The sequence below is a fragment of the Filicampus tigris genome, chromosome 20 (assembly GCF_054856515.1).
Source record: "Filicampus tigris isolate MCC_2025a chromosome 20, RoL_Ftig_1.0, whole genome shotgun sequence".
Lineage (NCBI taxonomy): Eukaryota > Metazoa > Chordata > Actinopteri > Syngnathiformes > Syngnathidae > Filicampus > Filicampus tigris.
The window spans coordinates 1,387,630-1,401,084 of record NC_141236.1 but is presented as its reverse complement, the minus strand read 5'-3'; the positions used below and the strand labels follow the sequence as shown (position 1 = coordinate 1,401,084).

Sequence of the window (13,455 nt, the reverse complement as noted above, 5' to 3'; positions counted from 1 at the left end):
CCTATCCCAGCCGTCAATGGGCGAAGGCAGACTACACCCCGAACTGGTCGCCAGCCAGTCGCAGGGCACACATAGACACTGTCACTGAGCGGGAATCGATCCCACGCTGCCCGCACACAACTCAGGCGTGTGTACCACTACACTATCAGTGGACCTCCCAGGTTAACATAGTGTCATAAAATAAGAGCCTGTTAATAAAAACAGTCGTTAAGGAAATACATGTAAATACTAAATAGATAAACATATCTTAAAAGTATGTTACAAGGTTGAAAACTGTGCAAATTTATTAATGTTTTTGTATTTGTATAAAATGATTAAACTATTTATCAAAACTTTTATTTTGAAGGACACGTAGCGACTTAACGTCGTGACGCATGTGACCAGAAATGCGCACTTTATATTTAGTTTTTTTCCCTCGTTCTTTCTGAAAACGACGAAGGTGCAGTAAGTCCTCGCGGAGCTGCTGCTAAACGAAAAAAGAAAAAATAGAAGGAAACCGAGCTATCGAATGCTATTTTTGTACGGAGAAAGACTTATTTTTTGTATTTTTTATTTTTCACAACCTGTTCTACATTGGTGATGTACTAATTACTGAACGGGACTTGGTGAGTTTAAGACTTGTATTTTCTTTTATGCAACGAACATTTTATAATATTGTATTGGTCAATTGATGAAAAAAAGAAGCTAAGATGTCGAATTTATGTTGTTTTATGTTAAAATGATGGCTGTTAACGGTGAACTGGTGCCTAATAGAATGCGGGTCGTGATACAATGTCTCTGCGATGTTTTTTTTCCACCTGCCACCGCCATTATTGAAACTGCGTCATTTTATTTGTATTCGTTTCATTCGACAGTAAACGGACTTTAACTTGTAATTGAAGTTACCCGATGTACTAATTGGGTTATTTATGCATATTATTTTGTTGTTATGATAGGCTACTGAGGTTTGATTCAGAAACGTCTGAACTCTTAACGGAGTTGGATTCTTTGTGCGAGACGCAAGATGGCGAGCCACCCACGAACCCCTTGAACTGTCTCTCACGCAGGAGCGGAGAGCAATTGCGGGACGTTTTAATATCCATCGGACCTGGTAGGATCTATCTGTTGTTTTCTCTGCTACACAGCAGTGGACTCTAAACTCAGGATTGACTATTCAGACATTCAGAAGAACATGAATGATTGAACCAGAGACATTTGAATACTTGGATTAGTTCAGTCTTTTGCTGAATTGTTTTGAGTTTGTACATTGTGTCACTTTTATTTTTTTGTCAACCATACATAATGATGCTGTAATGGTGTTATTGAATTGTTGATTGGTTTAAGCAACAAAGCAGAAATGGTTGAGATTTAAAGGTGGACTTAAGTGATTTGAACAAGATACCTGCCTTTACTGAACTTTATTCAAAACAAAGGTAGGGTCACATAAATAGATTTAAACGTAAAATTAGAATTTATTAAAATAACAACCCGGGTTGAGAACTGTATTTTCAAAACTAGATAATAGGTTTAAAGAAAAGGGATAAACAACCAAAAATATTACTTGAAAGCAGAGGGAATATATTTTCCTTACAGTTTATGTAAATCGTATGTCCATTATGTGTCAATTTTGTGTGTCATTTGTATGTCAATATGTTTGAATTCAACTAAAAGAAGCCGGCAGTTTAAACTTATTCTTGGTCTGTGGTCATTCAATTGGTTTATATTAATTACTACTACTTCAAATAGTCGAACTTAGTTCTGGTCCATTGATCTATTTAACTGTAGTCACTCCAGAAGTGTTACAGAAGTGGCAAGCCAGCCAGGAGTAGTGAATATACCAAATATTTTCCTTGACCCAGACATTCAAATAGGCCAAGACGGAGAAAAAAAATGGAAATAGTTGATGAAGAAAATGTTAAAGCCCCAAACTCAGTTACAATTAGTGGGATCACTGACACAGACGTTGATGAAGAATTAACTGACTTTCTGAACAGGTATGGGAGAATTGCTAGAACATTAAAAATAGATGAACCACAGTCTCCCTACCACAACAGTGCCATTGTGGAGTATGAGGGTGGAGCTGCCTTGACAGCTCTTGAACCCTTATTGCCCTACACACTTGAGTGCTCGAACGAAGTCACCTACCAAATTAGAGCTCTGTCAACTGAGTATATATCAGCTGTTACAAACAGCGCAGCCCACAGTTTTTTCAGAGAACTGCAGAAAATTGCCAAGATAAGCGGAAAACCTTTCGAAGCTGTTTTGCATGAGCACCTTTCTAAATGTGGACAGTCAGTTGCAAGCAACCCAGAAACACCTGAAAGTTTGAGCTCTATTTCAGAGAGGCAAAGTGAACCAACAACAACTGGTGATAGACCAACACAAGTCAATGACCAACTCCAAAGTGAAATTTGGAACCGACTAAACCTGACGTAAACCTCAATCCTCTTGGGTGAGTCAACCATCCACAAGCTGATCTTCCATCTGATATACCAATAAGCTTTTTAACTCATCCGGAGGTGCAAAAAGTTGTTGTAGAGCACATAGTCCGAAGTGAAGCTCCTGTCTCACAGATGAGTTCGTCTTTCCGCCTCAGACAGTTTTCAGGTAAAATACCTATTCCTAGTCATGAGGTTGATTTTGATACATGGCGCCACAGTGTTGAGCTCATACTTCAAGATCCTGATCTATCCGATTTGCACCGTTCACGCAAGATCTTAGACAGTCTTGTGTTTCCAGCTGCAAGTATGGTGAAACCTCTTGGACCAAACGCCTTACCATCAGCTTATCTTGAATTGCTGAACTCAGCTTTTGGCACAGTAGAAGATGGCGATGAGCTTTTTGCCAAATTCCTCAACACACTTCAGGACCCAGGTGAAAAGCCCTCACACTATCTCCACCGTTTGCAAATAGCTCTCTCCAAAGCTTTGAACAGAGGTGGTGTAGTTGCCAGTGAAGCTGACCGACACCTTCTTCGTCAATTCTGTCGTGGATGTTGGGATAATGCCCTGTTAGCAGATCTTCAGCTTGAAAAAATTAAAGATAAACCACCTACATTCGCTAAGCTACTGCTACATTTGAGAGTAGAAGAAGACAAGCATATTGCAAAGGAAAGTCGGATGAAGAAACATTTTGCTGTTTCCAGACCAAAAGTAGGATCTCAAGCTATTGCTGCCAATGCTAGCATCTCAGATCCCACGATGCAAACTGATCTCGCTGAAATGCAAACACAAATAATCCAGCTACAAAGTCAACTGACAAGATTGAAACCTCCCAATGAACACCCAGTGGAAGTTCCTCAAACCGACATGGTTACAGAATTAAGAGCACAAATCACCGAGCTCCAGAGCCATATCACCAAGATGAAGCCACAAAGCCGTAAGAAAATACATAATCCACCGACAGATAATACCAAGATGAAACCTGAACATAACGTACTTGAGCAAATTCCCTTGTCACCTCAAGCTGCGAAAAAAAGGCCAAAGCCTTGGTACTGCTTCCAGTGCGGCGAAGATGGTCACATCGTTTCCTCATGTACCAATGAGCCAAATCCATCCTTAGTTGCGGATAAAAGAAAACAACTGAGAGAGAAACAATCACTTTGGGATAAGCAAAACAGTCAGACCCAGCCTTTAAACTAAAAGTAGCACTCATGGCGGGACAAATGAGTGCTTAAACTGAAACTGAGACTAGTCCCACTGAACAATCACGTAAACCCAAAGAGAGGTTTCTGCATAACCGACCTCCATCCATCCATCCATTATCTCCCGCTTATCCGAAGTCGGGTCGCGGAGGCAGCAGCTTCAGCAGGGAAGCCCAGACTTCCCTCTCCCCAGCAACATCCTCCAGCTCTTCCGGAAGGATCCCAAGGCGTTCCCAGGCAAGCCGGGAGACATAGTCTCTCCAGCGTGTTCTGGGTCGTCCTCGGGGTCTCCTGCCGGTGGGACATGCCCGGAACACCTCACCAGGGAGGCGTCCAGGAGGCATCCTAATCAGATGCCCGAGCCACCTCAACTGGCTCCTCTCGATGCGGAGGAGCAGCGGCTCGACTCTGAGTCCCTCCCGGATGGCCGAACTTCTCACCCTATCTCTAAGGGAGAGCCCGGACACCCTGCGAAGGAAACCCATTTCGGCCGCTTGTATCCGAGATCTTGTTCTTTCGGTCATGACCCACAGCTCATGACCATAGGTGAGAGTAGGAACGTAGATCGACCGGTAAATTGAGAGCTTCGCCTTTCGGCTAAGCTCCTTCTTCACCACGACAGACCGATACAGGGTCTGCATCACAGCAGACGCTGCACCGATCCGCCTGTCGATCTCCCGTTCCATCTTACCCTCACTCGTGAACAAGACCCCAAGATACTTGAACTCCTCCACTTGGGGCAGAATCTCATCCCCGACCCGGAGAGGGCACGCCACCCTTTTCCGACTGAGGACCATGGTCTCAGATTTGGAGGTGCTGATCTTCATTCCGACCGTTTCACACTCGGCTGCGAACCGCTCCAGCGAGAGTTGGAGATCGCGGCTTGAAGAAGCCAACAGTACCACATCATCTGCAAAAAGCAGAGATGCAATCGTGAGGCCACCAAACCGGACCCCCTCGACACCTCGGCTGCGCCTAGAAATTCTGTCCATAAAGGTTATGAACAGAATCGGTGACAAAGGGCAGCCTTGGCGGAGTCCAACCCCCACAGGAAACGAATCCGACTTACTGCCGGCAATTCAGACCAAACTCTGGCATCGGTGGTACAGGGAGCGGACAGCCCTTATCAGGGGGCTCGGTACCCCGTACTCCCGAAGCACCCCCCACAGAACTCCCCGAGGGACACGGTCGAACGCCTTCTCCAAGTCCACAAAACACATGTAGACCGGTTGGGCAAACTCCCATGCACCCTCGAGGACCCTGCTGAGGGTGTAGAGCTGGTCCACTGTTCCACGGCCAGGACGAAAATCACATTGCTCCTCCTGAATCCGGGATTCGACCTTCCGACGGACCCTCCTCTCCAGCACCCCTGAATAGACCTTGCCGGGGAGGCTGAGGAGTGTGATCCCTCTGTAATTGGAGCACACCCTCCGGTCCCCCTTCTTAAAAAGGGGGACCACCACCCCGGTCTGCCAATCCAGAGGCACTGTCCCCGATGTCCACGCGATGTTGAAGAGACGTGTCAACCATGACAGCCCCTCAACATCCAGAGCCTTTATGAACTCCGGGCGGATCTCATCCACCCCCGGGGCTTTGCCACCGAGGAGCTTTTTGACTACCTCGGTGACTTCAACCCCAGAGATAGGAGAGCCCACCTCAGAGTCTCCAGGCTCTGCTTCCTCAGTGGAAGGCGTGTCGGTGGAATTGAGGAGGTCTTCGAAGTACTCTCCCCACCGACCCACAACGTCCCGAGTTGAGGTCAGCAGCACCCCATCTCCACTATAAACAGTGTTAATGGTGCACTGCTTCCCCCTCCTGAGACGCCGGATGGTGGACCAGAATTTCCTCGAAGCCGTCCGGAAGTCATTTTCCATGGCCTCCCCGAACTCCTCCCACACCCGGGTTTTTGCCTCAGCAACCGCCAGAGCTGCATTCCGCTTGGCCAGCCGGTACCCGTCAGCTGCCTCCGGGGTCCCGCAGGCCAAAAAGGCCCGATAGGACTCCTTCTTCAGCTGGACAGCATCCCTTACCGCTGGTGTCCACCAGCGGGTTCGGGGATTGCCGCCACGACAGGCACCGACCACCTTGCGGCCACAGCTCCGATCGGCCGCCTCAACAATGGAGGCACGAAACATGGTCCACTCGGACTCGATGTCCCCCGCTTCCCCCGGGACGTGGGAAAAGTTCTGCCGGAGGTGGGAGTTGAAACTCCTTCTGACAGGGGATTCTGCCAGACGTTCCCAGCAAACCCTCACAATACGTTTGGGTCTGCCAGGTCGGACCGGCATCTTCCCCCACCATCGGAGCCAACTCACCACCAGATGGTGATCAGTTGACAGCTCCGCCCCTCTCTTCACCCGAGTGTCCAAAACATGCGGCCGCAAGTCCGATGATACGACTACAAAGTCGATCATCGAACTGCGGCCTAGGGTATCCTGGTGCCAAGTGCACATATGGACACCCTTATGCTTGAACATGGTGTTCGTTATGGACAATCCGTGATGAGCACAGAAGTCCAGTAACCGAACACCGCTCGGGTTCAGATCGGGGGGGCCGTTCCTCCCAATCACACCTCTCCAGGTCTCACTGTCATTGCCCACGTGAGCATTGAAGTCCCCCAGCAGAACGATGGAGTCCCCAGGTGGAGCGCCCTCCAGCACACCCTCCAAGGACTCCAAAAAGGGTGGGTACTATGCGCTGCCGTTTGGTGGATAAGCACAAACAACAGTCAGGACCCGTCCCCCCACCCTCAGGCGGAGGGAGGCTACCCTCTCGTCCACCGGGGTAAACCCCAATGTACAGGCGCCAAGCCGGGGGGCAATAAGTATGCCCACACCTGCTCGGCGCCTCTCACCCTGGGCAACTCCAGAGTGGAAGAGTGTCCAACCCCTCTCGAGAGGACTGGGACCAGAACCCAAGCTGTGCGTGGAGGTGAGCCTGACTATATCTAATCGGAACCTCTCAGCCTCACACACCAGCTCAGGCTCCTTCCCTGCCAGAGAGGTGACATTCCATGTCCCAAGAGCTAGTTTTTGCCGCCGGGGATCGGACCGCCAAGGTCCCCGTCTTCCGCCGCCGCCCAGCTCACACGGCACCCGACCCCTTTGGCCCCTCCCACCAGTGGTGAGCCCATGGGAAGGGGGACCCACGTGTCCTTTTCGGGCTGAGCCCGGCCGGGCCCCATGGGTGCAGGCCCGGCCACCAGGCGCTCGCCATCGAGCCCCACCTCCAGGCCATAACCGACCTGCTACTGTGAAAATACCCAAAGGTCTGATTGGAGCTAAATACACTGCTCGAGTACAAATCAATGAACAAACTTGCAATTGCCTTCTTGATACCGGATCGCAAGTGACCACCGTGTCCCAGTCTTTCTACAAAAGCTATCTCTCACACCTGAAAATCCATTCAATACAAGATCTGTTGGAAGTTGAAGCCGCAAATGGTGAAAATGTTCCATATTCTGGTTATATTGGTGTTGATATTACCTTCCCAAAAGATTGCTTTGGAACTGAACTCACTGTGTCCTCTCTTGCATTAATTGTTCCAGACACACGCTCTAATGTCCAGTCTTCTCTCTTGATTGGCACTAACACACTTGACCCTCTCTTCGAAAGTCTACTTTTGACAGACACAGATCTCAGTGTCCTCCCACATGGATACCGAGTGGTACTGAGCGTGTTGCAACAGAGGCACAAAATGAAAGATGATGGCAATATTGGTCTTGTCACTCTGTCGGGAAAAGAGCCTGAAATCCTTCCTGCTGGAAAAAGTCAAGTCCTGGAGGGAGTCGTTCATGTAAACACCGAAACTCCAGGGAAGTGGGTAGTGGTTGAGTCTCCCTCTTCATCCTCCTTGCCTGGTGGAGTTGTTGTTACCAATTGTTTACTTACCCTTCCTGAAAACCACTCACAGAAGATTGCAGTTGTCCTACGTAATGAAAGTGAACATGACATATTTATTCCTGCGAAAAGTGTCATTGCAGAAATCCATGCTGTGCAAGAGGTAGTGAAAACCAAGCAGAAATCCAACTTGAGGCCTACAAAGCTCAATCTAAATTTTTCTGATTCCTCAGTTCCTGCCGAGTGGAAGGAGCGAATCATACAGAAGTTGAGTGCTATGCCCGAAGTATTCTCACTACATGATACAGATTTCGGTTGCACTAACAAAGTCAAGCACCAAATCAAACTAAGTGATGAAACTCCCTTCAAACATAGACCTCGTCCAATACGACCACAAGACATAGTATGCCAGCATTTACAAGAACTGAGTGAAGTAGGAATAATCCGCGAGTCTGCATCGCCGTTTTCCTCGCCAATAGTTGTGGTTAGGAAGAAAAACGGAGATGTAAGACTTTTTGTTGATTACCGAAAACTGAATTTGAACACAATCAAAGATGCCTATGCACTCCCTAATATGGAAGAAGCCTTTTCAGCACTCACAGGATCAAAGTGGTTCTCGGTCCTTGATCTTAAGAGTGGATACTACCAAATCGAGGTAGACGAGACAGACAAGCACAAGACAGCCTTTACATGTCCAATGGGGTTCTTTGAATTTAACCGGATGCCTCAGGGTGTTACAAACGCGGCCAGCACATTTCAAAGGCTGATGGAGAAATGTATGGGTGACATCAACCTCAAAGAAGTCCTCGTCTTCCTGGATGACCTTATAGTGTTTTCAGAAACACTCGAAGAACATGAAACCCGACTTCTCCATGTGATTAATCGTCTCAGAGAATATGGTCTAAAGCTGTCACTTGAAAAGTGCATATTTTTTCAGACATCCGTGAAGTACTTGGGCCACATTGTTTCCCAGCGTGGTGTTGAAACAGACCCTGAAAAAGTTGCAGCCTTAAGAACATGGCCAAGTCCCAAGGATTTGAAAGAGCTGCGCTCCTTCTTAGGATTCGCGGGATATTACAGAAGGTTTATTAAAGCCTTTTCTAAAATTGTCAAACCTCTTACCAGCCTTACAGCCGGATATCCACCACTGAGGAAGAGAAATGGCTCCAAGTCAAACAATGTCCAATACTTCCAGCCAAAATCTCTTTTTGGAGAAAGATGGACAGAAAGTTGCCAACAAGCATTTGAAACTATAATAAACAAACTGACTTCTGCTCCAGTTTTGGGCTTTGCCAACCCCATCTTATGCAAGTACGACCGGGTTGGGGGCAGCTCTTTATCAAGAGCAGGACGGAGAGATGCGTGTAATTGCATACGCGAGCAGAGGACTATCAACAAGCGAAAGCCGTTACCCTGCTCACAAACTTGAGTTTCTTGCCCTCAAGTGGGCTGTAACGGAGAAGTTTTGTGATTACTTGTATGGAAGTCCTTTCACGGTAATAACTGACAGTAACCCTCTCACTTACATTTTGACAACCGCCAAGTTGGATGCAACAAGCTATCGCTGGCTGTCTGCCCTCTCCTCCTTTGAATTTCATCTTCGGTACAGAGCAGGCAATCAAAACGCTGATGCCGATGGCTTATCTCGTCGTCCACACCCTGAGCCAATAAATGATAGTGTCTCCTTGAAGGAACAAGAGAGAATTCGCCAGTTTGTCCAACATCACTTACCTGGTACAGATCCTTTCAATCATGTTCCTCATGCAGTAAAAGCAATCTGTGAAAAACATCTAGTTCTACAATCTCTTGATTCAGATGACAATGCTTTTACTTACCCACTTGTAATGTCTTTGTCCATGTCCGCTGATGCTATTCCTGATAGTTTTGATCAGTGTGATATTCTTCCTGTCATTCCAAGCATGTCAGAAGAGGAGTTAAGACAAAGTCAAAGAAATGACCCTGCTATAAATGAAATTATACACCAGCTTGAAACAGGTGAAACATCTGCTCCTACTGTACGGAAAGAAATTTCACAACTCCCCATCTTTCTACGTGAACTAAAAAAATTTCAGCTGCAGAATGGAGTTTTATACCGGAAGAGAAACATTGGTGAAACCCAGTATCAACTCATTCTTCCTGAAAGCCTGAGACCCATGGCGTTAAAAAGTCTTCATGATGACATGGGCCATCTTGGTTTTGACCGTACTCTTGACCTAGCCAGAACCAGATTTTTCTGGCCGAAAATGGCCTCAGACATCGAGCAAAAAATCAAAATTTGTCACAGGTGCGTCTGCCGGAAAACACTACCAGAGAAGGCCGCACCCTTGGTAAACATACATGTTACCAGACCCCTGGAGTTAGTATGTATTGACTTTTTATCTATCGAACCAGACCGCAGTGCCACGAAGGATGTCCTTGTAATCACAGACTTTTTCACAAAGTATGCTGTTGCAACTCCTACTCCAAACCAAAAAGCTCGAACAGTAGCGAAGGCACTGTGGGAAAACTTCATCATCCACTATAGTTTTCCAGAGAAGCTGCATAGTGATCAAGGAGCAGACTTTGAATCAAAAACTATCAAAGAACTGTGTGACTTCGCTGGAATACAGAAAGTTAGAACCTCACCTTATCATCCCAGGGGAAACCCTGTGGAAAGATTCAAGAGGACATTACTAAACATGCTAGGTACACTCAAAGATGAAGACAAGAGGCACTGGCGTGACTTTGTGAAGCCACTCGTACATGCGTATAACTGTACCAAACATGACAGCACAGGATTTACGCCTTACGAGTTAATGTTTGGTAGGCAGCCTCGACTACCAATAGACCTTGCCTTCAATCTTCCTCTGAACCATTGTCAGCAACAATCTCATTCGCAGTATGTCAAAACTCTCAAATCTCATCTCCATGAGAGTTACCAACTGGCTATCAGAAATGCTGCTAAAGCTGCTGAACGTAATAAAAGCAGATATGACAAACATGTAATTGAATCTGTCCTAGCTATTGGTGATCGTGTGCTTGTGAAGAATATCCGAATCAGGGGTAAACACAAGTTGGCTGATAGGTGGGAGTCCGTTGTCCATGTGGTCATTAGTCAAAAGGATAACTTGCCTGTGTATACAGTAAGGCCAGAGCATCACAATGGTCCTACTAGAACTCTTCACAGAGACCTTTTGTTACCATGCGGATTTTTGCCAACTGCCCCTGTAAATTCTCCTACAGTCCAAGACAAGCCCCGTCGGCCAAGCACACGACAACATCCAATACCTGATCCTGAAGAACCTGAACTTGAATACAACTCTGAGGAAGAGGAAAACTATCCCTTGTATCACCCTTCAGGTCCTCCACGGGAGATCTCTAGGTCACTTGAGGAATACGAGGTCGTTCTTCCCGGAACTCATTCAAATCTTGCTGATCAACAACCTGAATCAGATAATGCTAAAGTTCCAGTACTTTTGACATTTCCTGATGATGTGCCAAAAGATTTATCTGACACTGAAAAATCACCTGAAGTGGAAAAATCACCTGAAATGGAAATTGTACTTGGAAAGAATGCACTTGAAAAGGAAGGGAAACCAAATTCTTATCAGAATGAAATGGACAATGCCCCAGATTCAGCCGAGCCGAACAATGAGGAAATAACTAAAACTCAAGAAAATGAAAAAGAGTCTACAACAGATGACAATGAAGAAATTGTCTCTGAAGCAGAACCAGTGGTCAGAAGATCTTCTCGAGAGAGAACAAAACCCAAACAGTTGACCTACCCTCAATTAGGGAACCTCCTTGTCAGCATAGTCCAATCTTTGTTCCAGACCTTAAGTGAAGCTGTAACTAGTTCAATTGAGACTCATGAGAATGAAGTAGTTTGACAATGCATTATGCAAAGGGACTTGCATAGATTTAAGCGGGGAGGGTGTAACCCAGGTTAACATAGTGTCATAAAATAAGAGCCTGTTAATAAAAACAGTCGTTAAGGAAATACATGCATTGTAAATACTAAATAGATAAACATATCTTAAAAGTATGTTACAAGGTTGAAAACTGTGCAAATCAGAAATGCGCACTTTATATTTACTTTTTTTCCCTCGTTCTTTCTGAAAACGACGAAGGTGCAGTAAGTCCTCGCGGAGCTGCTGCTAAACGAAAAAAGAAAAAATAGAAGGAAACCGAGCTATCGAATGCTATTTTTGTACGGAGAAAGACTTATTTTTTGTATTTTTTATTTTTCACAACCTGTTCTACATTGGTGATGTACTAATTACTGAACGGGACTTGGTGAGTTTAAGACTTGTATTTTCTTTTATGCAACGAACATTTTATAATATTGTATTGGTCAATTGATGAAAAAAAGAAGCTAAGATGTCGAATTTATGTTGTTTTATGTTAAAATGATGGCTGTAAACGGTGAATTGGTGCCTAATAGAATGCGGGTCGTGATACAATGTCTCTGCGATGTTTTTTTTCCACCTGCCACCGCCATTATTGAAACTGCGTCATTTTATTTGTATTCGTTTCATTCGACAGCAAACGGACTTTAACTTGTAATTGAAGTTACCCGATGTACTAATTGGGTTATTTATGCATATTATTTTGTTGTTATGATAGGCTACTAAGGTTTGATTCAGAAACGTCTGAACTCTTAACGGAGTTGGATTCTTTGTGCGAGACGCAAGATGGCGAGCCACCCACGAACCCCTTGAACTGTCTCTCACGCAGGAGCGGAGAGCAATTGCGGGACGTTTTAATATCCATCGGACCTGGTAGGATCTATCTGTTGTTTTCTCTGCTACACCGCAGTGGACTCTAAACTCAGGATTGACTATTCGGACATTCAGAAGAACATGAATGATTGAACCAGAGACATTTGAATACTTGGATTAGTTCAGTCTTTTGCTGAATTGTTTTGAGTTTGTACATTGTGTCACTTTTATTTTTTGTCAACCATACATAATGATGCTGTAATGGTGTTATTGAATTGTTGATTGGTTTAAGCAACAAAGCAGAAATGGTTGAGATTTAAAGGTGGACTTAAGTGATTTGAACAAGATACCTGCCTTTACTGAACTTTATTCAAAACAAAGGTAGGGTCACATAAATAGATTTAAAGGTAAAATTAGAATTTATTAAAATAACAACCCGGGTTGAGAACTGTATTTTCAAAACTAGATAATAGGTTTAAAGAAAAGGGATAAACAACCAAAAATATTACTTGAAAGCAGAGGGAATATATTTTCCTTACAGTTTATGTAAATCGTATGTCCATTATGTGTCAATTTTGTGTGTCATTTGTATGTCAATATGTTTGAATTCAACTAAAAGAAGCCGGCAGTTTAAACTTATTCTTGGTCTGTGGTCATTCAATTGGTTTATATTAATTACTACTACTTCAAATAGTCGAACTTAGTTCTGGTCCATTGATCTATTTAACTGTAGTCACTCCAGAAGTGTTACACCTGGTTGTCTTCACATACTTCGGCTTGTGCATATTGGTATTTGTCTATTCCATCTAATAGCTGTTCAAGATAGATGCATTCTTGTATAGCTGATGCCAGAGATATATATATTCAGCCTCACAAGTAGATAAGGCTACTGTTGGTTGAGCGCTTCCCTCACTCATGCTGACACAATATCCTGTCATACTATGCCTGTCTGTTGCATCTGACGCCCAGTCAGCATCGCAGTACACCTTGAGACCGAGTCTCGTTGTATTGTTTCTTTTGTAACACAATTCAAAATCAGTTGTCCCTTTCAAGTTCTGAACATGTTTAACTGTGTTCCAGTGTTCAACTGTTGGGTCAGCAAAGTGTCGGGATAGTTTACTGACCACATAACTAAGATCCGGTCGTGTGCATGTGGACAAGTAAATCAAACTTCCCACTGCTTCCCTGTACTTCTTTGGTTTATTCATCTTTTGAGCATCTTCTGAGTACTCTAATTTGAGCTCACATGGAGTCTGTCTGGGTTTGCAATCTTGCATTTCAAACCTTTCAAGAA

General features: G+C 45.0%; 1 long non-coding RNA gene across 1 annotated transcript; it reads left to right on the top strand.

The window, feature by feature from the left end:
* The first annotated feature begins 389 nt into the window (after positions 1-389).
* LOC147127802 (uncharacterized) lies at positions 390-12,800 on the top strand. Its single transcript, XR_015083885.1, has 2 exons — positions 390-605; positions 936-12,800. It is a non-coding gene; the product is annotated as an uncharacterized LOC147127802 (long non-coding RNA).
* Positions 12,801-13,455: the final 655 nt, after the last annotated feature.